The sequence below is a fragment of the Oryzias latipes genome, chromosome 13 (genome assembly GCF_053564925.1).
Source record: "Oryzias latipes strain Hd-rR chromosome 13, Olatipes_Hd-rR_3.1".
Classification (NCBI taxonomy): Eukaryota; Metazoa; Chordata; class Actinopteri; order Beloniformes; family Adrianichthyidae; genus Oryzias; species Oryzias latipes.
In genome coordinates, this window is record NC_136249.1 from 11,060,171 (window position 1) to 11,083,100 (window position 22,930).

The window sequence follows — 22,930 nt, forward strand, 5'->3', positions numbered from 1 at the left end:
GTTCCACCTCAAACTGGTCCTGGGAGACGGGCCAGACTAAGGGCGATTCAGACAAAAACCTGTTCATTACTAGATCCACTTACTCCCCCCAATAAGAGTTACCAGGTCCCCACACTGGAGCAAGACTAGTTAGTTCTTGTCTGGTGGCTTTGAAGTGCTCTGGGGCAGTGGACAGTGGGGCAGTGGACAGGGGGGTCGGTGGACAGCAAGCATGTTGTCCTGATGGCCCCCCAAAGCAAAGGAACTTTTCCCTGTGTCTTTGTGGCAGATGAGGCCTTCCCACAGCAGAGAAACCCGATGCAGTCATTCCCTGGACGCTTCCTTTCCCGATAGAGGTGCATCTTGAACTACGACCTATTACCAGCCCGGCTGTTTGTGAAAAATGCCTTCTGGATGCTCTCTGCACAGTGGAGTCCGTGTTGCCGTCTGACCTAGGATCCAGAGCAGAATGTGAAGTTCTCGTGTTCTGCACAGCTTCATCAGGTCCTCAGCGCCACAGGAACCTGCAGTGATGAGGCTGTGGCAACTGAAGAGGAGCCGCTGCACGGCCTCAAATCGTTGCTGCCAACAACTCTTCCAGAGAGGCTCTCTGGCTGGGAGACTCCTTCATGCTCCACTTTCCTGCAGAGGGAGCAGATCCATGGCAGAATCATGTTTCTGTCCTCCAAGGACCGACCCACAACGGCTCTTTTCAGAGCCACACACAAAACCTTGAAGAGCTTGTTTTCTCTTTTCACTGTTTATAGTCCTAACTTTTAAAGTAATATAGTATATAATATAGTGCAAAAAGATAAAAACATGCAATATGCAATAAATCAATCGTTATCTATACTAGTTTTTTTTTTCAAAAATTTGTTCTTTTCAAACTTTTTTGTGTGTGTGATTTTGCCATTTGACAGATAATCTGCAGATTCTTTCATCAGATTAAAAAACGTAGTTTCTCTTCACGTTTGGAAATGTGGAGAAGAGTTTTCTCAAAGATCCTCAGATGAATGTTTATTTACAAGCCTTAACCAACTACAGGAGCCAGAGTTCAACCCCTCCCACTGCAGCAGAGCAGCAGCAGAAGAATTGAACAGCTTCTTTGTCCGCTATGAAACCTCCCTTTAACTACTGCCACCACACCCCTACAGCTGGTGGTAGGCGGGCGCCTGTGTTTGGCAGCGGAGCCATCACCAGTGTGTGAATGTGTGTGTGACTGTAAAAGCGCTTTGTCCTTGTAGGTAGAAAAGTGCTATACAAGTATACGCCATTTACCATTTACAGCACCAACACCAGTGCTCTACTCATCCTCCAGGATTATGAGGAGACAAGAAACCTGAGAGATACGAAACCTGGAAAGCTGCAGGACCAGACGGCATCCCGGGCCGGACTTTTGATGTTATCAACAGGCACATCCAGGAGCAGCCGATCAGCTGATCTAAGTGAGCGGGAAGGGGAATGCAGGTGTAGCAGCTCAGAGAGGTAGGGTGGAGCCAGACCATTTAAAGACTTAAAAACAAATAAAAGATTTTTTTTAAAAACAACTCTAAAATGGACAGGCAGCCAGAACTGGTGTGATATGCTCTCTCTTCCACGTTCCAGTTAACAAGCGTGCAGCAACGTTCTGCACCAGCTGGAGATGGGACAAGGATGAGTGAGGGGCACCGATGTAAAGAGAGTTACAGTAATCAATCAGAGTTAGAACAAAGGCGTGGATTACTGTCTCAAAGAACTTTCTTGATAAAAACAATTTGACTTTAGCCAGCTGCCTTAACTGAAAGAAGCTGGATCTCACCACCGAACTGATCTGCTTGTCCAAATTTAAAACCAATGTCCATCTTCACTCCTAAGTTTGTCAGAGTAGATTTAACAGATTGAGTGAGGGAGTCCATTGAGCTATGGGGTGTGACACACTTTTGACACTGGGACCAAAGACAATCACCTCTGTCTTTTCCTCATTGAGGTGGGAAAATTTAAGAGCCATCCAGATTTGTAATTCCTTCAAGCACTTAATTAAAGGGCTGATGGAGTGGGCATCCTTCTTTGTTATTTTGTTATTGTTTTAATGTGAAACATAGTTCCTATCCTTTTCATAATTCGATTAACAAAATGAGACCCATTGTCACTATAAATAATAATAATTATTTATTTATTTTCCAGGTATACCATACCGAGGAATTATATCTTTGCATAATGCTTTGGCTACTGTTATTGCATCAGGATGTTTTGTTGAGAACAATTCAATCCATTTCGAGAATGCATTATTATGACCAGACAGAATTTTTCCTTTTAATTCTATCAAGTCCATGTGTATAACCTGAAACGGAGACTGGGGAGTTGGAAACTTCCCTCGTGTTGGTCTAAGATTTCCCTGAGCATTGTGCTTACATGCTCCTATAAAAAAATTTTTTTTTGAATAAGAATTAAATCCAGTGTTTGTTTACCTTTCCAATCATTCCCCCCCCGGTCAATATAGCAATATAGCTGCCCATTTAAAAATAGTTTTTTTTTAATAAAGTAGGTTTGTTGTCTGGTCAGACATATATATATCATTTAGGAGTTTAGCTTTATGTTTGTTCCAGAGCTCTTTTTCAGGTTCCAAACTCCGTTGTTGCATTTCTTTAAGTATTTCTTTGTCAACCTCCTCATTTTTCTTTGAAGAACCATCTACATAAAGTATTACACCTTTCGTCAGTGGTTGATCTATTCCGTCATTTCTGCTCTGTGCTGTTTTTTCTGCTAATTCCTGGCAATCATGCACACCTCCATCATAAGGAAGTGGCAACAATGTAGCAGGGTCCAAGGGGGTGCACCATTCTATCGTGAGGTGCGGTTGGAACAGTAATGTGGCCATGCAGGATAAGAGTCACGCAGGCAACAAAAAAGTTAAGTTCGTCTGTAAAAGTAATGCTAAAACTGCATGCGAAACCTTAAGGGTCAGTGGGTGGAATAGTACTATTGTTGCACTTACTTCTACTACCATTGATGCCACAATTGCTGTCCTAACGCAATGCGGCAGTACACATGCCACACCATCTAATTTTGAAGAGAAATAAGCTACAGGTTTCATTTTGTCTCCATGTTGTTGGACTAAAACTGAGGTCAATAAATTACCTTTGCAGTCTACCATTTGTACAAAAGGTTTACTATAATCAGGTAACGCTAAGGCTGTGCTGGACACCAGAATTTGTTTTATGTTACAGAAGGCCGTATCTGCTTCCTGTGTCCACTTTACAGGGGAATTCATTTTTAAAATTTTGTCATACAACCGCTTTTGGAGAGAAACCGTTATGTCAGCATAGTTCAGTACCCAGTTCCTGCAATAATTAATCAGGCCTAAAAAAAACATAATTTGCTTTTTCGTTAGAGGTTTTGGTGCTTGCAAAATTGTAGTTTTCCGTTCTTCCATAATCGTGCGTCCTGCTGCGCTTAAATATGACAAAGATATTTTACCTGTTCCCTGCACAGCTGTAATTTATTATTACTGACTGTGTGGCCTTCATCAGCTAAATGTTTTAACAGTGCCACTGAATCCTTCAATTAACCCTACATCTGTGGGTCCTTTAGACCAGTGTTTTTCAACCTTTTTTGAGCCACGGCACACTTTAACCTTGACAAAGACCCCGCGGCACACCAGCATCCCAAAAAAAGGGAGTCCTGTATTAAAAAATGCAAAGCCCCCTGTCCCCTGACCTAGTCATGCTCGTTCCTTCTCTTCCACAGGTCCAACACCCTGAAAAGGGGTAACCATAAGCTCCTCTCTGACATCCTCACTACCTCTCAAACCTCTTCTGTTATGTCCCCTCTGGAACTCTCCTTCTTCGGCTGCCTCCACCATGATAAAACACCTCCACTCAAACTATCCATGTCCTGCACAAACTGATTCACATCTGCTTTGTAAGAAATCACACCTTCTGTATCTTAACATCTTCCATAGTCCATGTCCTATACACTAAAACACAAACTAAAGTATACACTAAAAAAGTCGGGGTTGATCATCTCCTGCCTTGGGGTTTGCAACCTGGATCATTGGAAATGATTCTGTCATTGCTGATGTGTCTTCAGGTTCAGAGGGGAGAGGAGAAAGTCCCTCTCCCATCGTTGTGACCACTGTAATTTCTGCCCTGACTGTGATCTAGTCAACATTCCTTTTTGAGAGGATTCCCCATCATTAGGTGGGGGATCCTTTACTAACTGGGGGTAAAGAGAGCTGTTCACATCTGCTCCGTGTGGAGCAGGCGCTCCTCCTTCCTGCAGGTTCTCGTCCTCCTTCCTGCAGGCTCGTGCACGCGCCCCCTCCCTCTGCTCTTGTTATACCCCTGAGAACAGGGGAGAAAGAATCACGAGAGTGATTTATGCGTGTGTCCCTCATGCAGGTGTTTATTGCAATCAAATAGTAACAAAAATAAGAAAACATTTAAACACATTCCTTGAGTAACTTTCACTTTGGATAAAAGATCACAAAATAAATACATAAATAATAAATGCTCCATCAACTGTCACTTTTGAGAAAAGAGCTCACAAAACCACAAAATAAATGTTACTTCAAACCTCAATTGAAACTGTCTGGACACAAGATGGCGGTATGCCCGTTCACTCGGGGAAAACCATTATGAAATCCGATCTCAAATAAAACTACCAAACATTTCCAAATTCCACACCAAAGTAACTCTAAGCTAACCATTACACATTTCAATAATATTTTCTGAACAAAACACCAATATTTGGTCACCATTACCTGAGAACAGGGGAGAAAGAATCACGAGAGTGATTTATGCGTGTGTCCCTCATGCAGGTGTTTATTGCAATGAGGAAGAACGGCGCGACTCCCCCTGGTGGTGGGTGAAGTCATGACTAATGATTTCCAGAATATTCCCCAAGACATGACAGTCGATCAGTAGTATCATAAATATAGTCAGCGCTTCAGTAAACCTTTTTTTAAATATATCAACTTAGAAGTGCAATTATCTAATATCCACCATACTCTCCCCCACTAGAAAAAATGTCGTCCCGACATTAAACCAACAAAATTTCAGTCCTCTTAAGAATTTTACGCAATGACGTAACCACATTTCATGTCAGTAGGCTGAGGTCCCTCCGAATTTATGCCCAGTCTTTGCATGAACCTTTCCTGTTGGCAACGTAATGTTTGTTGTTATCATAAAGCACCTTCACATGCTGAATAAGAGTCTTTAAGTAGAGTCTTCATGTTCGCTCTAGACAAATGTCATCCATTTATGCTTGCTGAAGTCCATACGTACTAGGGAACTGAGCATAGCATGGCTGTAAAGCTGGCAGCCACTGGACCAGTCCTGGGTACAGAGGAAACAGTTGTGGTGTGGGCTGGATGCTGTAGCAGGATGGAATGCCTAGCTGGTCATAGGTCATGCGTCTTGGCGGGTGCCTCTCACGATGCGGTCGGGAGGTAGTGTCCACTAAAACAGTTGAGGGTGGAGAAGGGCTAGATGTTGAGCTGAGAGGCTGACCATCAGCCACGGAAGTTGTTGCCTCTCTTGTTTCCATCTCAGGAGGTGAATCAATCACATCCAAGTGGTCTCCACCCGGGAGCTCTGGTGATGGTGCAGCAGGCTCTGGTGCTGAGGGCTGATGTTCCACCACTGGGGAGCCTGTCTCAGCTGTAGGGTCTAATGATTGAGTCACTGGAAGCTGAGGTAGTGCTTTATAAAGGTAATATCCATCACCACTATCCTCGTCATCAGACTCTTGAAATTCTTGCATAGGTTGGTCTTTGGTTTGCTTTTTGTGTACTGTGGGACTGTCTTTTTCCGGTTCAAAAGGTAAGTGATCACATGACATGAGCAGGTTTCTGTGTAACACTCTAGACCGGCCTTTACTTCTCTCTGGTTTTACCTCGTAGATAGGGAGGTCAGGCCCCATTTGTCTCACAACTGTGTGAATGGCATCTTCCCAGTAGTCACGTAATTTACCGGATCCCCCTCTTGGTGTCAGGTTTTTAATCAGGACTCGTTCACCCGGCTGCAGTGCAGAACTTGTTACTTTTGTGTCATAATATTTTTTGCTCTTTTCTGCAGATTTTCTTGCATGTTCATTGGCAATGACATATGCTTCATCCATGCCTTTTTTCCATTTGTCAGCATAGTCTCTGTGGTCACTAAAACATGAGTCTGAATACAGTCCAAATAGCATGTCTACTGGAAGTCTTGGTGTCCTTCCAAACAGTAGATAAAATGGTGAATAGCCTGTAACTTCACAACGAGTGCAGTTGTATGCATACATTAGTTTGTTGATGGATTCCTTCCAGCTTGTTTTTTGTTTTTCAGTTAGTGTCTTAAACATCTGCAATAATGTCCTGTTCATACGTTCGACTTGGCCATTCCCCATCGGATGATAAAGTGTTGTCCTGGATCCAGTTATTCCGCTGAGTTTTGTTAGCTGACGGAACAACTGGTTTTCAAACTCACCCCCTTGGTCATGGTGGATACGACAGGGGAAACCAAACTTTAAGGCATAGTCATTGAAGATGATATTGGCAGCTGTCTTCCCTGACTTTGAGGTGGTGGCATAAGCTTGTGCAAAGCGTGTGAAGTGGTCAACAATCACCAAGATGTACTCATATCCGCCTTTGCATTTGTCCAGATGTAGAAAATCTATGCACACCAGTTCAAAGGGCTGTGTTGTTACAATGTTTGTTAAAGGGGCTCTTGTGTCACGACAGGGCTTTTTCTGCTTGATACAGGAGCACACTTTGGTCACATAATGCTCGATGTCTGACTGCATATATGGCCAGAAGAAACGGTCACGTACTAAGGATACTGTGCGATCGACGCCCTGGTGACCCATCTTATTGTGTAACTCTTCAAGTACTATTCCCTTGTACTATTCTGGAAGGACTAGCTGTTTACGAACGGATGTAACTCTGTTAATGATGCCATCACTACCAAGCACCAGCTTTTTCCATTCTCTGAACAAACATTTAGGCTTAGGACCGAATGCTCTTACCTCTTTGGTGGGAGGTTTTGAACCTGATCGTTTCCACTGGAGTAAAAGACTTATAACTGGATCAGAAGTTTGTGCTTCACTTAACTCTTTCGTTGGTATAGCCTGGATCGACACTTCAGCTGACTCACATTGCGCTGTGACTGACATGGCTGCTGCTGACAATGTCCATGTAGCAGGGTACTGCTTTTGGGCTTCAATGGCCTGTATGGCGGCTGCAATGGTGTCAGGAGGCAACTCTTCAGAACAGTTTCTCATTAGTGTCTCTACATCAAGAGGCATCCTTGATAAAGCATCAGCATCACCATTTTGTTTTCCTGGTTTGTACTTTATTGTGAAATTAAAATCGGCAAGCTCTGCAACCCAGCGTGATGTTGTTGCATTCAGTTTTGCAGTTGACAGTATGTGAGCGGGTTGTTATCACTATACACAGTGAATGTTGGGGCATAGTACAAATAATCCCTAAATTTATCTGTGATAGCCCACTTCAGCGCTAGGAACTCCAATTTGCCTGCATGGAAGTGATAGTTTTTCTCCGCTGTTGTTAAAGTGCGGGAACCATAAGCAATGACACGCAGCTTGCTGTTTTGCTTTTGATACAACACTGCTCCGAGTCCTTTGTGTGAAGCGTCAGTGTGCACGATGAATGGTTGTGTGAAATCCGGAAAGCCAAGCACTGGTGGGTGGAGCAAACAGTCAATAAGATCCTCCAGAGCACTTTGATGCTGGTCAGTCCACACAATTTGTTTTGTTGAAGGTACAACTTGACTTGCTTTCTTGGATTTTTGCTTTGTCCCTTTTGTGGTTCCTGTATTCTCTGTGCCTTTGTCTGCTTTTAACAGCTCGTAAAGACAGCTTGCTTTTCTGGAAAAGTCTTTTATGTATTGTCTGTAGTAGGACAGGAGACCTAACATTTTTCTTAGCTGTCCAACATTTTGTGGTCTGATGTCTTTAAGTGCTCGAACTGCTTCAAAATCTGCAGGGTCAACTCTGCTGCCCTCTGCTGAGACAATTCTACCCAGATACCGTACTTCGGGTTTGAACATGTCACATTTACTGGGTTTAAGTTTTATGCCAAACCCTCTTAGTCGTTGCAGTACTTTCCTCACATCCTCCACATGATCTTTGAATGTTTTGCTATAGACCAATGTGTCGTCCAGATATGGGATACAGATGTTATCACGGAGTCCATCCAAGCATTCTTCCATACACCGTTGGAAGGCGGCTGGGGCATTCATTAGTCCAAAGGGGATACGTATCCACTCATATAATCCCCAGGGGGTCACAAAAGCTGTGAGTGGGCGACTTTCATCTGACATGAACCCTTGGTGGTATGCTTTTCCCTGGTCTAGTAGGGAAAACCAGGAATTACCCCCTAGGCTGTCCATGATGTCCTGGACTCGTGGTATGGGCTGGCGGTCTGGGTGGGTCTTTCTGTTCAAATCTCTATAATCTATGCACACTCGCAATGTACCGTCCTTTTTTCTAACACACACAACGGGCGAGGAGTATGAAGAGTTGGACTTTCTAACCCAGCCTTGTGCTATCAGATCATGCAAATGACTTTTCATCTCTTGGTACAGTGGACGTGGCACTGACATGTAGGTGCGTTTTACCGGCTCGTGGTCTTTAAGTGAAATAGTCATGTTTAGGTTCTCAATACAGCCTATGTCATTCTCTGATTTTGAAAATGACTCACATTCTTCACTGAGCATCTGCTTGACCACTAATCTCTGCTCTTCTTGGAGGTGGCTGAGATCTATAGGTGGGTCCCATTTTTCACTGGCGCTACAGGAAATTTTTGTGCTCATGTGATGAACAGTAGCTACAGATGAAGTTTTCTCAAACATTTGGGCAGGTAAAACAGCTGTAATAGTTTGAACTGTACCAACGACTGTACGACCTGAAAGGAGGATATCGTGATCAGTTGGGTTTGAGACATCAACTGTTAAGACAGGCAAAGAATCTTTTTTTATTTTAACCAGAGTATCAAAAAACTCAAGGTTATCTGGCCAATGAGGGTTTAAGTCAGGCTCAAATAACACAGTCATGTCCTATTTGAAAGGCTGTGCTGAAACACGACACTCGATTTCTAGGCGACTTTGTTTGGGAACAGTTATGCAGTTTTTCTTAGTCTTTACTTTAAACTCATCCACTCTGTCTGCACTAACAGCCTTTATAAAAGCTTTTACGTTTTGTCTTTTAAACATGGGGAAAGATTTTCTTACTGTTGTGTATAGTTTTGCTTTCTCAGTCTTATTCAGGATGTACTCAATGACATTATAACCTACAATGGGATGTGACAGGTGTCCACCTTTCATGACCAGCATTGGAATGATCAGTTTTTCGGTGTTATCTGTGTTGGAGACCAGCTGGAAGGTTGTTTCAATCCACCCGAGATAAGGTACGTTGGTTCCGTTTGCTGCAGCCAGAGTTAACTGCTCAGGTGAGTCCACAATCTCTGCAACATCTCTCAACTTTGTGTGCGCCAAATAGTCGGCTTTCCATCTCTCATCAATGATGGAGACTTGTGAGCCCGAATCCCACAGAGCCTGAAGTCTGTTGCCATCGAGGAAACACTCAACGAGGCATTGCTTGCCGACAAGTGATGTAACTTTGTGAGGAAAGTTTAATTGGGCTGACGGCAGTGGTACATGGGCAGTCTTAATTTCATCTCCAATCTTCAACTCATTACATTGTCTCTTGTGTTCACCCCAGTGTTGTCTTTGGCATGCTTTAGTACAATAAAATGTCTTTTTACATGATGAACAGCGTCTCAAATTGTTTGTGGGATCGTTTTTTTTACAATGGGAACATTGTTGGGACTTATGGGTGATAGTTAACACTCGTCCCTCTGTGGTAACCTTTGCCCGTTTAAATGGTCCTCTCTTACTGGTCTCGTACCTCTGAATTTACAGCCGGCCTGAAAATGTTCTCCGCTCCCACAGAAGTAGCAGTGAGTGCAGCGTTCATGGGCTCCAGTTTGCTGGCAGACATGGCATCTTCTTTGAAGATGAGCTGGGCGGGGTGAATAGTAACGAGCTGGATGCAAAGTGGGCGGTGGAGCAGGACTTTGTTGGGGATACTGGTAACTGTAGTATTGCTGCTGGTCCCTAACAGGCTGCATCACTGGTGGCTGGAGGTATCCTGTGCTTGGCCCTGGCTGCTGTAATGTCTCCCTAATTTGTGCTATTTCTGCCTTTCAGAGAAGCCATCCCTGTTTTCAGCTCTGCTAGTTCTGTCAACAAATCAGGTGGTATTTTAGCTTTGACCTCTTTTGGTGGACACTTAGCATGCAATGTTTCCTCTGACTGAACCACATTCACATTTGTGGATGACTGTGAAGTTTAGCATCTTTTCTTGTTCTTTCTTTCTGTCTCGTTGGCACAAGCTATATTTAATCTTTCTAATAAAAGCTCATCAGGAGTATTGGAGTCTATCAGGAGGGGCTGTAAATCTATCCTGACACTGTCACTCTGAAGGCCTGTCAGTATTGTGTGCAAGCACATACGCTGGACCAGAGCTGGATCATATTTGAGTCCAGACTCTGACTCTTGAGATGCAAACAGGACTTTCTGCTTTAAGTCTAGAACTCTAATCAGGAAGCTTTGAGGAGTCTCCTTTTGAAGTTGCACCTCTGATGCAAGTTGTTTGTAAAGCTCAGTGGCGCTCTTCTCCTGAAAATGAGAGCGCAATATGCGTCGTAAAGTAGGAAGAGTCAGCTGGGCCTTTCCCTCTAGATAGCTGCGTAGCTGTAGACCTGGCAGAATAGCTCTAATGACTGCATCTACAATGTCAAGTTCTGAGTAGCCTCTGCTTAGTCCATTTTCGATTTGATGAGCCAGGCTTGAAAACGTCAGTTTGTCCCTTTGGCCTGGTTCACCTATTTGGCCTGATATTTTGAAATCTTTTTGCCAAAAGGTGGGTTGCTGTTGCATATTTGAAGGATATGGGGTGTTCACCGGACAGCTATTAAGCTGGGACTGAGGATTAGCCACTATGTTGTTGGTTCCATTAGCTTTCTCTGTTATCGGTAGAGCTACAGTTGCTTGTTCATATGTGTGCCCTGTTTTATCTGTTTCCATTACAGATTGTTCCGTTGTGCCAACTTCAGTATCTGGGCCGTTAATGATTTCAGAAATCTTGTCTTGAAGTAGCAACAGTTCTGACATGCCTTCATCCTCTAATTCAGTTGTTTCTTCTCTTTCGATGTATAGCAAGATGTGTGTGAGCAGTGACAGTCGTGTTTTTCTGCTCACATCTATTTTCGCTGATATGCATAGAAACTCACAGATTGATATTAGATCGTCTTTGGATAGGGTGTGCATTTTACCCACAACTTCCTCACGTAGTTCTTCCAGAACAGTCGTCATGGCAGCCCACAGGAGGGGGTGTTGCAGGGATGTGTGACACTGAGCTGCTTGGTCTTTGCAATCCCCCATGATCTCTCAGCGGTCTCAGGGATGGTGCACTCTATTCCAGCTACCAGCACTCCGCTAACAGCCACACCGTCCTCTCAGTAGCTTGCCTGGGTTGTATTGAGGGGATTTAGCTGGCTTGGACTTCAATGGACAGGCTGTGAACACCGGACATCCAAGCAGCAATCCCAGCGGTGCCTCCAAATGTTATACCCCTGAGAACAGGGGAGAAAGAATCACGAGAGTGATTTATGCGTGTGTCCCTCATGCAGGTGTTTATTGCAATCAAATAGTAACAAAAATAAGAAAACATTTAAACACATTCCTTGAGTAACTTTCACTTTGGATAAAAGATCACAAAATAAATACATAAATAATAAATGCTCCATCAACTGTCACTTTTGAGAAAAGAGCTCACAAAACCACAAAATAAATGTTACTTCAAACCTCAATTGAAACTGTCTGGACACAAGATGGCGGTATGCCCGTTCACTCGGGGAAAACCATTATGAAATCCGATCTCAAATAAAACTACCAAACATTTCCAAATTCCACACCAAAGTAACTCTAAGCTAACCATTACACATTTCAATAATATTTTCTGAACAAAACACCAATATTTGGTCACCATTACCTGAGAACAGGGGAGAAAGAATCACGAGAGTGATTTATGCGTGTGTCCCTCATGCAGGTGTTTATTGCAATGAGGAAGAACGGCGCGACTCCCCCTGGTGGTGGGTGAAGTCATGACTAATGATTTCCAGAACATTCCCCAAGACATAACAGTCGATCAGTAGTATCATAAATATAGTCAGCGCTTCAGTAAACTTTTTTTTAACTATATCAACTTAGAAGTGCAATTATCTAATATCCACCATACTCTCTCCTGTTCTCTGATGCTGCACTGCCCTTTTTTTCCTTTTTTCCGCCTCTCTCAACCAAAATTCCGTAGACTCAAATCCTGCTTTCTGCATTTTCTTCTGATCTTTTCCTGTCTTTTCTTTAATCGCATCCTGTAATGCAATTATTCTCTGAGTGTTTAACCTTCTATTAAATCCATAGTCTTTTACCCATTTATCCAAATGCTTGTTTTTTGCAGGATCCAGACTTCCCACATAATTCCAATCCTTGCTCTGCAAACTTTCTTTTGGACTTTCCTTACTCTGTGCCTTTCTCATTTAAAAAAAAAAAACAAAGCAAAACAAAACACTTGTTTAGCAGTTCAAAAAACACAATCTGCAAATTCAGCGATTTGCTAAAAACAACAACAAAACACCGCAACAAGAAACAAACAGCAAATACGGCGATTTCCATACAAAATCACATTAACATTCACACACTGTTTACTTATTTATAAATGCCGGCTTTTTAATTATCTTCAATTTCTACATCTGAAAGTTATGGTACTGGGATTTTGTATATCATATCTATTACTACATATATGTATTCTTTTCATTATTTTATTTAACACGGAATTTCGCGAAATCCGCCGTCCTACCAAATAGTACGTCGTCCGTACTTACGGACTTTCACAGGACTCCGTTGTCCTTTCCGTTGTCTTTCTCCTTCGGTATACCGTCAACCTTTTGGACTCCAGCCAACGGGATGGGCACCAGCTCCACCAAAGGGTTGACTCACCTAGGAGTCAGCTGTGGCCACAGTCTCCTGGGGCCCACCACGCTCGTTGAAATCCTCAGGTATGTTGGTATCCAGCTCGAAGGGACCAAATTAATGTTGGGTTAAAACAACCTGCAACATCATAACAATTCAAAAAGGAAAGAAAGACCAACAGACAAAGGTACCTTTACGAGGAGAGCAGACAGAGATCTACCCAGTAAACAATCTCTCTCCACTCTGGCGCAAATTCTGCTGACTCCTCTTTTAATAAGTTGATTTGGGTTTTCCCTAAGTTACACATGCGCTGAGCTCTAAGGAGGGGAAATAGATAAAAACACAGCTGCAGCGCTATCAGAAAGCATTTAATACAACATGTCCGTCCTTCCACAGTCTTCTCAAATCATCTCTGGACCTGCAAATCCGTTTCTCACAGAAAAACTAACACAGAGCGTCCTTCAATTCATTTTAGACACAGCTAACACAGATTCTCAGGAGAATGCTACAAAGACGCAAAGATAAACATTTTCTCCCAAGGGTGTCACCTCCACCTTCCTGTGAAACAGATTTGGACACACACAGACACTTCTGCAAACATGATTAAATCACCTATATATATATATATATATATATATATATATATATATATATAAAGTAAGCAAATATGAGATAACCTATATTCATTATTCCAACACCTTTTACCATCATTTTGCTGTCATCTGACCTGTTAGAAATCTGAACAAAAATCACTAAACTTAGTGAACTAGAACAAATTAACCAAAAAAGACTCATTATTTAATTAAAAATATTAATAATTCTCTACAAAGCCAAAAAGCAGCAATAGGAGAATCCTATGAGGACCAGAGCTGGAGACCAGAGCTTTTAATGATAGAGAGAATCTAAAACTTTTTGTTAATGAAATCCACCATTTCTAGTCCTGCAGGTTGTTGCCAGATTTGATTTCCTTCTGTTGTTCACCTTTTGCCACATCCCATCAGGGGTAACCACAGTGAATAAGCTTTCACTGATTCACACAGGTGGTTTGGCAGAGAGTTTGTAAGCTAGATGCTCCTTCTGATGCAACCCTGTATTATCAAGGTACAGGGAGACCCAGAGAGACAGTGGGACGGGTGGATTTGAGCTTTTTTAGCTTTTTAGCAGGTTTGCCTCCTCTGGGAAGCAAACCAAGGTTTCTTGTGCAGCAGTCCTACACCCAGCCAGCAGAGCTGTAATGTGTAAAGTTTGCCTTCAGTTTGTGTAACTTCTTGCTTGTAGTGACTTCTTTTGGTCATCCGTCCATCCATCCATCCATCCATTCTGCAGTTCTTAGTTCTCCGGACTTAGATGGCCACCCAAAATTAGAAAATGATGTGCGAATAGTCACTTTCTCAATCAAAATATACATCGATGACCCAAACTAACATGCTAGCAGCCACTTAAGCACCTCTGTACTCATGGTCTATGGTCCCGCAGGCGAGGCAGAGAGACAAGATGAGGAAGTAGCAAGAGTACAGGAGCATAGAGAACATAACCAGAATGACCAGGCTAAGCACCATAAGGGGTAACGAACTGCAGATGAATGCTGGAGCTGGATCTCCTTAGGAAGGCTGTATGGTGATGAATTGACTGTTCCCAGCTGGTCTCAATCAGAGGGCAGAGCAGAGAGGGGAGGGGGAGGAGAGAGTGTCAGAGGCACCATGGCAGTGTCAAACTTGTTCGCCACCCCCGTTTGTGTTAAAGGCTTGAATAGAAAAAAAGGCAGATGAAACATGTATTAAAATGTTAACCAATGACCCAAGACCAAAGTAAGAAAGTGCAGGGTGTTACCGTTTTAATCCATGTTACAGCAGCCGTTTCCTTTCCAATATAGCCCCAAAAAGAAAGTCCCGCCGCGCTGCCTTGCCAGAATTGACATGCAAATTGCTGCCAATCAGATCAACCAGAAAGGTCACCGCCCCCAAGTCACAAACACACCTCCCTAGCAATGCACGATAACCAAGCGAGCGCGCAGGATCACTGCTTAGTTATGGCAGGCGTGCAGTTTTAAAATGCAGGGTCGCTGGTTAGAATGTAAAAAGGTTGTTAGGTTCGCTCACTCAGTTCCTGAATACACCCACTCAGTTGTCTTTGCGCTTGTTCAATTTATGGGAGCGATGAAACGCCATAGGCTTGGACCTTCTCATTAATTCAGTCTGCAAGACTTGCAAGACTCAATGCATAGTAATGGGGCATGTGTGTCGCGTCATATGTCACATGACGGCCGACCCAGTGATACATATCTATGGCGACTGCTTTTATGCTACTGAGCAGCATCCTGCACCTACAGCAGTGTGATTTTATGAGGAAGAGGGCAGTTCTGCTCCAGTCTAAATGTACTAATTACCCTGTTTTAATCTCTTACCTTTTCAACTAATGTAGTACTTTAAAAGTTTTAAGTAAAATATGTGAAAAAGAGAGAATCAAGCTCTTCAAGGTTTTGTGGGTGGCTCTCAAAAGAGCCGTTGTAGGTTAGTCCTTGGAGGACAGAAAACACGATTGTGGAGCTGCCATGGGTCTGCTCCCTCTGCAGGAAAGTGGATCATGAAGGAGTTTCTCAGCTGGAGAGCCTCTCTGTTGGCAGCAGCCTATTTTATCCTGTGCAGCGGCTCCTCTTCAGTTGCCACAGCCTCATTACTGCAGGTTCCTGTGGCGCTGAGGACCTGATGAAGCTGTGCAGAACACGAGAACTTCCCATTCTGCTCTGGATTCTAGGTCAGACTGCAATACGGACTCCACTGTGCAGAGAGCATCCAGAAGGCATTTTTCACAAACAGCCGGGCTGGTGATAGGTCGTAGTTCAAGATGCACCTCTATCGGGAAAGGAGGCATCCAGGGAATGACTGCATTGGGTTTCTCTGCAGTGGGAAGGCCTCATCTGCCACAAAGACACAGGGAAAATTTAATTTGCTCTGGGGGGCCATCAGGACACCATGCTTGATGTCCACTACCCCACTGTCCACTGCCCCACTGTCCACTGCCCCAGAGCACTTCAAAGCCACCAGACAAGAACTAACTAGTCTTGCTCCAGGGTGGGGACCTGGTAACTCTTATTGGGGGGAGTAAGTGGATCTAGTAATGAACAGGTTTTTGTCTGAATCGCCCTTAGTCTGGCCCGTCTCCCAGGACCAGTTTGAGGTGGAAGACCATCCAGCTACCGGCTCCAGGGATCATTCGGGCACGCAAACCCCTCCACCACGATAAGGTGGCGATTCAGGGAGGGGATATTTATCAGTCACTAGCCAATCACTAACAACTACTGTGGGGAAACCGGAGGACTCGGAGAAAACCCACAGGACTGCCAGGCTTTAATTTGGTTCATTATCTGTATAGTTTGGTGACTGATATTTATTTATTTATATATTTATTTATTATTTATTTATTTATTTACTTATTATTTATTTATTTATTATTTGTCTGTTTATTATTTTAGTATAAATATTATTATTAATGTATTATTATTATTTCATTGTTAATGTATTATTATTTATTATTTTTATAATAATTAATGTTTTATCGTTTTTATTTTTTCTTTTTAATAATGTATTATTATTATTTTATTTTTAATGTTTTATTATTTCTTATTTTTATTATAGTTAATGTTTTATTATTATTATTATTATTATTATTTTTAATAATGTATTATTATTATTTTTTATTATTCATGGTTTATTATTTATATTTTGAATTATTTTATTGTTATTCATGTATTTTTTTCTTTATTTTTTTGTTATTATTTTTGTTATCATGGCCCACAGTCACTGACTTCAAGGACCATATGGCTTTAACAGCCTGTAAAAATCTAATTCACAAAAAAAGTCTTTTTTAGAACCTAGGGAAAGCCGGAGCACCCGGAGAGAACCCCATGCACAAAGGACACAAAAACAATTTATTCACATAGAGATTTGTGCAGAAAAAAAAACACTTCCAGACAACTAACTATCCATCCATCCATCTTCTTCCACTCATATGGGACGGGGTCGCGGGGGCAGCAGGCAGTGGGGTGCATAAATATGGTCTAGGACCTCCACTGATCAGGAGTTGAGCCACAACCGCTTTAGGTTGGAATTCTCAGCACGTGAGATATTTCCACTCACACACACATACACACTATATATATTAAAACAAAATTTTCTTTACTTTACGTCAAATTTACATTAAGCTGACACCCTGAACTGGAAATTATTTACGTCTTTTTCACTCAGTTCACGCCACACAATAGGCTATTAGCAGTCAGCAGTTAGAATGTTAATCAAGAAAATAATTTATAGACAAAGTTTTTTTGTATTTTTTTTTAAATCAGGACGGCCTAAATAATAGTTATAATAATAATGGACTAGATTAATTTGCCATTTTCCAGACGCTGAAAGTGCTTACAATGTGTCCATTATTCATTCACTCTTGGTGATGGTATCTACTGATGGGGCCACAGCTTTCCTGGGGCAGATTGACAGAGGTGTGGCTGCCAATTCGCGCCAACGGCCCCCCCTGACCATCACCGGGACATTCATACACACACACAACAGCGGTTCCACACTGGAGGCAGGGAGGGTGAAGTGTCTTGCCCAAGGTTACTAGGGCGGATGACTGGGGTAGCAGGGATCAAGCCGCCGTCCCTGAGCCTGAGCCACTGCCACCCCATAATTAGCCTTCTTGAATGTCCTAGACCCTCCGGGTTCCTGGAACCCTCTTTGGTACGGCACCCTGATGGTTTCTGAGTGCAGCTCTTTGTTGGTGGAACCTGTTGGTGTTTTCTGTCATGGCAGGAAGTTCCTCCAACACAGGAACGGCAGCTCTGGCTGGAGCTCTTGGGGGCCTCAAAACAGCGTTGGGTGGTTGTTCTGCGTACTTTGAGGCTTTGTCTATCCTAGCTAAGTGTTCAGCCTTCTGCCTGAAGTCCTTATATTCCTGAGACAGCATCATGATCGCTTGCTTGAGGCTGTTGACTTCTCTCTCCAGAGCCTTTTTTTCATCTTTCAGAGAGGAGAACTGGAGAGTCATTTCAGAGTCTTTCTCAACTTTTTTCTGGATCTCCAAAAGCACTTCTTGTAGAACAGCATTTTGTTCTTGCTGAGCCTGGAGGCGATCAGTTTCCTCTTTGCACTTGTGTTCCAGAAGGTCAGCAGAAAAGCCATTGTCTCCACGGAAGCCTGCCTTTTCTTTGTAGAGCGCCACTCTTTGGGCCGTTAGCTTGGAGGTGAGCGCTTTCTTTTCGTCGATGGCGGTTCTCTGATTGGCTTTTATTGCAGCCAATTTGTCTTTTCCTTCAGCCAGGTTTTTCTGTTTCTCCTGAATTTCTTCCATTTCTTTGATGATATTTTGCTTTTCCTTTTCCCATTTCAGAACCTCAGATTTTGCTTTGAAATGTTGTTTTTCCAATTGGAAGACTTGTCCTTGCTCTTTTTTAAGGTTCTCCTGGAGGTCTTTGACTTCTTTAGAAATGTTTTCCTTTTGCTTTTCCAGATGAAGGGAATGTGTTTTTGCTTGGAAATACTCTTGTTTTCTTTTGGAGACTTGTTCCTGCTCCTTTTTAAGGTGGTCCCGTTTTTCCATGAGTTCAGAATTGGCTTGTTTCAGTCCCTGGAGGTCAGTGGTGACCTCGTGGAAGTGCTGAATCCATGGTTTAGCCTCCTCACACTGCAGAGTAAGATGAAGGATTTCAGAGTCCAGGATGGAGTTCTGCTCCTCCAGAAACTTGGTTTGGTCCAGGATGGAGGCATAATGTTGTTTCAGTGCTGCCTCCTCCTCATGATGTCTCTGGAGGTCTTTCAGCTGGTTCTGAAGATCAAGGTTTTTCTCCTGCAGTGTTTGGAGGTGGTCTCTAGTCTCTTTCAGCAGCTTTTCTTGAGGTTCTAGAGCCACGATGGTGGTTTGGACCCTTTGAACCTCTTTCTGCAGCTCTTGGTTCTCCTGACTTAGAGCTTTGGCTGTGAGCTTGGTTTTCTTTAACTCACTGGACAACTCTTCAGGATCCCAGACTCTCATCTGGAGCTCCTGAAGTTTTGCCTCGAGGTTGGCGTTGCTCTCAGTCAGGAGATGAATTTTTTGCTGCTGTTTCTTGCAACGGTCCTCCAGGGGTTTTTGGGCCTGGATTTTCTTGGTGACTCGTTGCAAGTCTTTTTCCAGCTGCTTGGCAAGTTTGGAGGCTGATTTCTTTGCCTGGGAAAGTCCAGCGTAGGCTCCTCTGAGGCTTTTCTTGCCTTCCAGCTCAGCGGCGAGGGTTTGCAGCTGGCTGGTCATTGAAGTGATTTCCTGGATTTGAGTTTCTAGATCAGAGAGATTCTGTTTGAGGGAGCTCTCCTCAACCCCAGAGTCTCTGAGACGGCGTAAGAACATTTTCAGTGATTTTCTTTAGAGTTATGAAAATATTGAAAATGTCCTCGTCAAAAGTAAAATAGATGCAGTTTTTTGTGATATGAGAAAAAAAACTGCGTGTTCCTCAGTGGAAGTGGAAGACACTTGACGGGAATGCAAGGCTTCTAGTAGCTGGGGAACAGAACGTGTGCTCACTGGTAAAACCAAACGGGCAATGAGAAAGAATGCTTTCTGGGGTCTATTTAAGGACTAAAGATGATGATGCGTACATGTCTGATGTCATGTAACTGTCTCTAAGCATGTCACATGTCTGATGTCACAGTGATGTCATTTTTTGGCAAACCGCTACAAGCCCCCACCCCAATAGGCTCCAAGCATGTGACATGTCTGATGTCACAGTGATGTCATTTTTTGGCAAACTGCCACAAGCCCCCCCCCCCCCCCAGGCTCTAAGCATGTGACATGTCTGATGTCACAGTGATGTCATTTTTTGGCAAGCCACCACCCCCCACCCCCAACCCCCCACAGGCTCCAAGCATGTGACATGTCTGATGTCACACTGATGTCATTTTTTGGCAAACCGCCACAGGCCCCCACCCCCCACAGCCTCCAAGCATGTGACATGTCTGATGTCACAATGATGTCATTTTTTGGCAAACCGCCACAGGCCCCCACCCCCCACAGCCTCCAAGCATGTGACATGTCTGATGTCACAGTGATGTCATTTTTTGGCAAACCGTCACAAGACCCCCCCCCCAGGATCTAAGCATGTGGCATGTTTGATGTTTGAATTTCTGAATGCTGCTTTGAGGCGTCCTCCACAGGATCCAGCCAGATCCTGCAGATCACTTTCTTGCTCCAAAACCAAATCAGTTTGTGTTGGAGGAAACTTCTAACGTCAGAGAAAAGACCAGCAGGTTCCACCAACACGGAGCTACACTAGAAAACCATTAGGGGGCCGTACCAAGGAGGGTTCCTGGAACCGGCAGGTTAAGGGCCTTCCAAAAGGCTCATTTAGGCAACAGGCTGCCTAACAGACAGCCATTTTTAAAAACAAACTTTTAAATATATTTGTTTAAAGAACCCCCAAATCAGGAATCCCTGAGATTATCTGTCTCCAATGAGTCCCAGTGTCTTTGTGGCTGAAAAAGGACTTCATGCAATCATTCGCTGGGTGCCTCCTTCCCAGAGAGACGTGCATCTTTAACTACAACCTCTCCCCAGCCGGGCTGGTTTTGAAGAATGCCTCTTGGATGCTTTCTGTGCAGAGGTGTCAGTATCAAGGCCTGGATGAAGTCCACCCCGAGGTTGTGGAGCAGATTGTGAGGGAAGCATGTGCTCCTCACAGCTTCATCAGGTCCTCAACACCACAGGAACCTGCAGGGAGTGAGGCTGTGGTAACTGAAGAGGAGCCGCTGCACGGCCTCAAATCGTTGCTGCCAACAACTCTTCCAGAGAGGCTCTCTGGCTGGGAGACTCCTTCATGATCCACTTTCCTGCAGAGGGAGCAGATCCATGGCAGAATCATGTTTCTGTCCTCCAAGGACCGACCCACAACGGCTCTTTTCAGAGCCACACACAAAACCTTGAAGATCTTGGTTTTCTCTTTTCCCTGTTTATAGTCCTAACTTTTATAGTAATATCCTAGTGTAGTAGTTGATAGTTCAAAAAGATTAAAACATGCAATATGCAATAAATCAATCGTTATCTATACTGCTTTTTTTCCAAAACATTGTTCTTTCAAACTTTTTTTGTGTGTGATTTTGCAATTTGACAGAGATAATCTGCAGATTCTTTCATCAGATTGAGAAACGTAGATTCTCTTCACGTGTGGAAATGTGGAGAAGAGTTTCCTCAAAGATCCTCAGATGAATCTTTATTTACAAGCCTTAACCAACTACAGGAGCCAGAGTTCAACCCCTCCCACAGCAGCACAGCAGCAGAAGAAAAATTGAACAGATTCTTTGTCCGCTTTGAAACCTCCCTTTAACTACTGCCACCACACCCCTACAGCTGGTGGTAGGAGGGCGCCTGTGTTTGGTAGCGGAGCCACCACCAGTGTGTGAATGTGTGTGTGACTGTAAAAGCGCTTTGTCCTTGTAGGTAGAAAAGCGCTATACAAGTATACGCCATTTACCATTTACAGCACCAACACCAATGCTCTACTCATCCTCCAGGATTATGAGGTGACAGGAAGCCTGAGAGATACGAAACCAGGAAAGCTGCAGGACCAGACGGCATCCCGGGCTGGACTTTTGATGTTATCAACAGTCACTAAACCATTTAACCTCTCTTTTTCCATTGCCTGTGTTCCAAATTTTGTCTTTGAATTGTAACTAGACACTGATGTGCAGCAGAAGATAAGAAAATAAGCTTTAAGCTTATTCCAATCATAAACCACTCTGACAGTAGATTAAACCTTTTACCATCATTTTGCTGTCATCTGACCTGTTAGAAATCTGAACAAAAATCACTAAACTTAGTGAACTAGAACAAATTAACCAAAACAGACTCATTATTTAATTAAAAATATTAATAATTCTCTACAAAGCCAAAAAGCAGCAATAGGAGAATCCTATGAGGACCAGAGCTGGAGACCAGAGCTTTTACTGATAGAGAGAATCTAAAACGTTTTGTTCATGAAATCCACCATTTCTAGTCCTGCAGGTTGTTGCCAGATTTGATTTCCTTCTGTTGTTCACCTTTTGCCACATCCCATCAGGGGTCACCACAGTGAATCAGCTTTCACTGATTCACACAGGTGGTTTGGCAGAGAGTTTGTAAGCTAGATGCTCCTTCTGATGCAACCCTGTATTATCAAGGTACAGGGAGACCCAGAGAGGCAGTGGGACGGGTGGATTTGAGCTTTTTTAGCTTTTTAGCAGGTTTGCCTCCTCTGGGAAGCAAACCAAGGTTTCATGTGCAGCAGTCCTACAGCCAGCCAGCAGAGCTGTAATGTGTAAAGATTGCCTTCAGTTTGTGTAACTTCTTGCTTGTAGTGACTTCTTTTGGTCATCCATCCATCCATCCATCCATTCTGCAGTTCTTAGTTCTCCGGACTTAGATGGCCACACGAATTTAGAAAATTAAGTGCAAATAGTCACTTTCTCAATCAAAATATACATCGAAGACCCAAACTAACATGCTAGCAGCCACTTAAGCACCTCTACACTCATGGTCTATGGTCCCGCAGGCAAGGCAGAGAGACAAGATGAGGAAGTAGCAAGAGTACAGGAGCATAGTGAACATAACCAGAATGACCAGGCTAAGCACCATAAGGGGTAATGAACTGCAGATGAATGCTGGAGCTGGATCTCCTTAGGAAGGCTGTATGGTGATGAATTGAGTGTTCCCAGCTGGTCTCAATCAGAGGCCAGAGGAGAGAGGGGAGGGGGAGGAGAGAGTGTCAGAGGCACCATGGCAGTGTCAAACTTGTTCGCCACCCCCGTTTGTGTTAAAGGCTTGAATAGAAAAAAGGCAGATGAAACATGGATTAAAATGTTAACCAATGACCCAAGACCAAGGTAAGAAAGTGCAGGGCGTTACCATTTTAATCCATGTTACAGCAGCCGTTTCCTTTCCAATAT

At 43.4% G+C, this 22,930-nt stretch overlaps 1 long non-coding RNA gene across 1 annotated transcript; it reads left to right on the top strand.

The window, feature by feature from the left end:
- Window positions 1–1,095: 1,095 nt before the first annotated feature.
- LOC144981519 (uncharacterized) lies at window positions 1,096–21,650 on the top strand. Its single transcript, XR_013647135.1, has 3 exons — window positions 1,096–1,219; window positions 1,298–1,424; window positions 21,521–21,650. It is a non-coding gene; the product is annotated as an uncharacterized LOC144981519 (long non-coding RNA).
- Window positions 21,651–22,930: the final 1,280 nt, after the last annotated feature.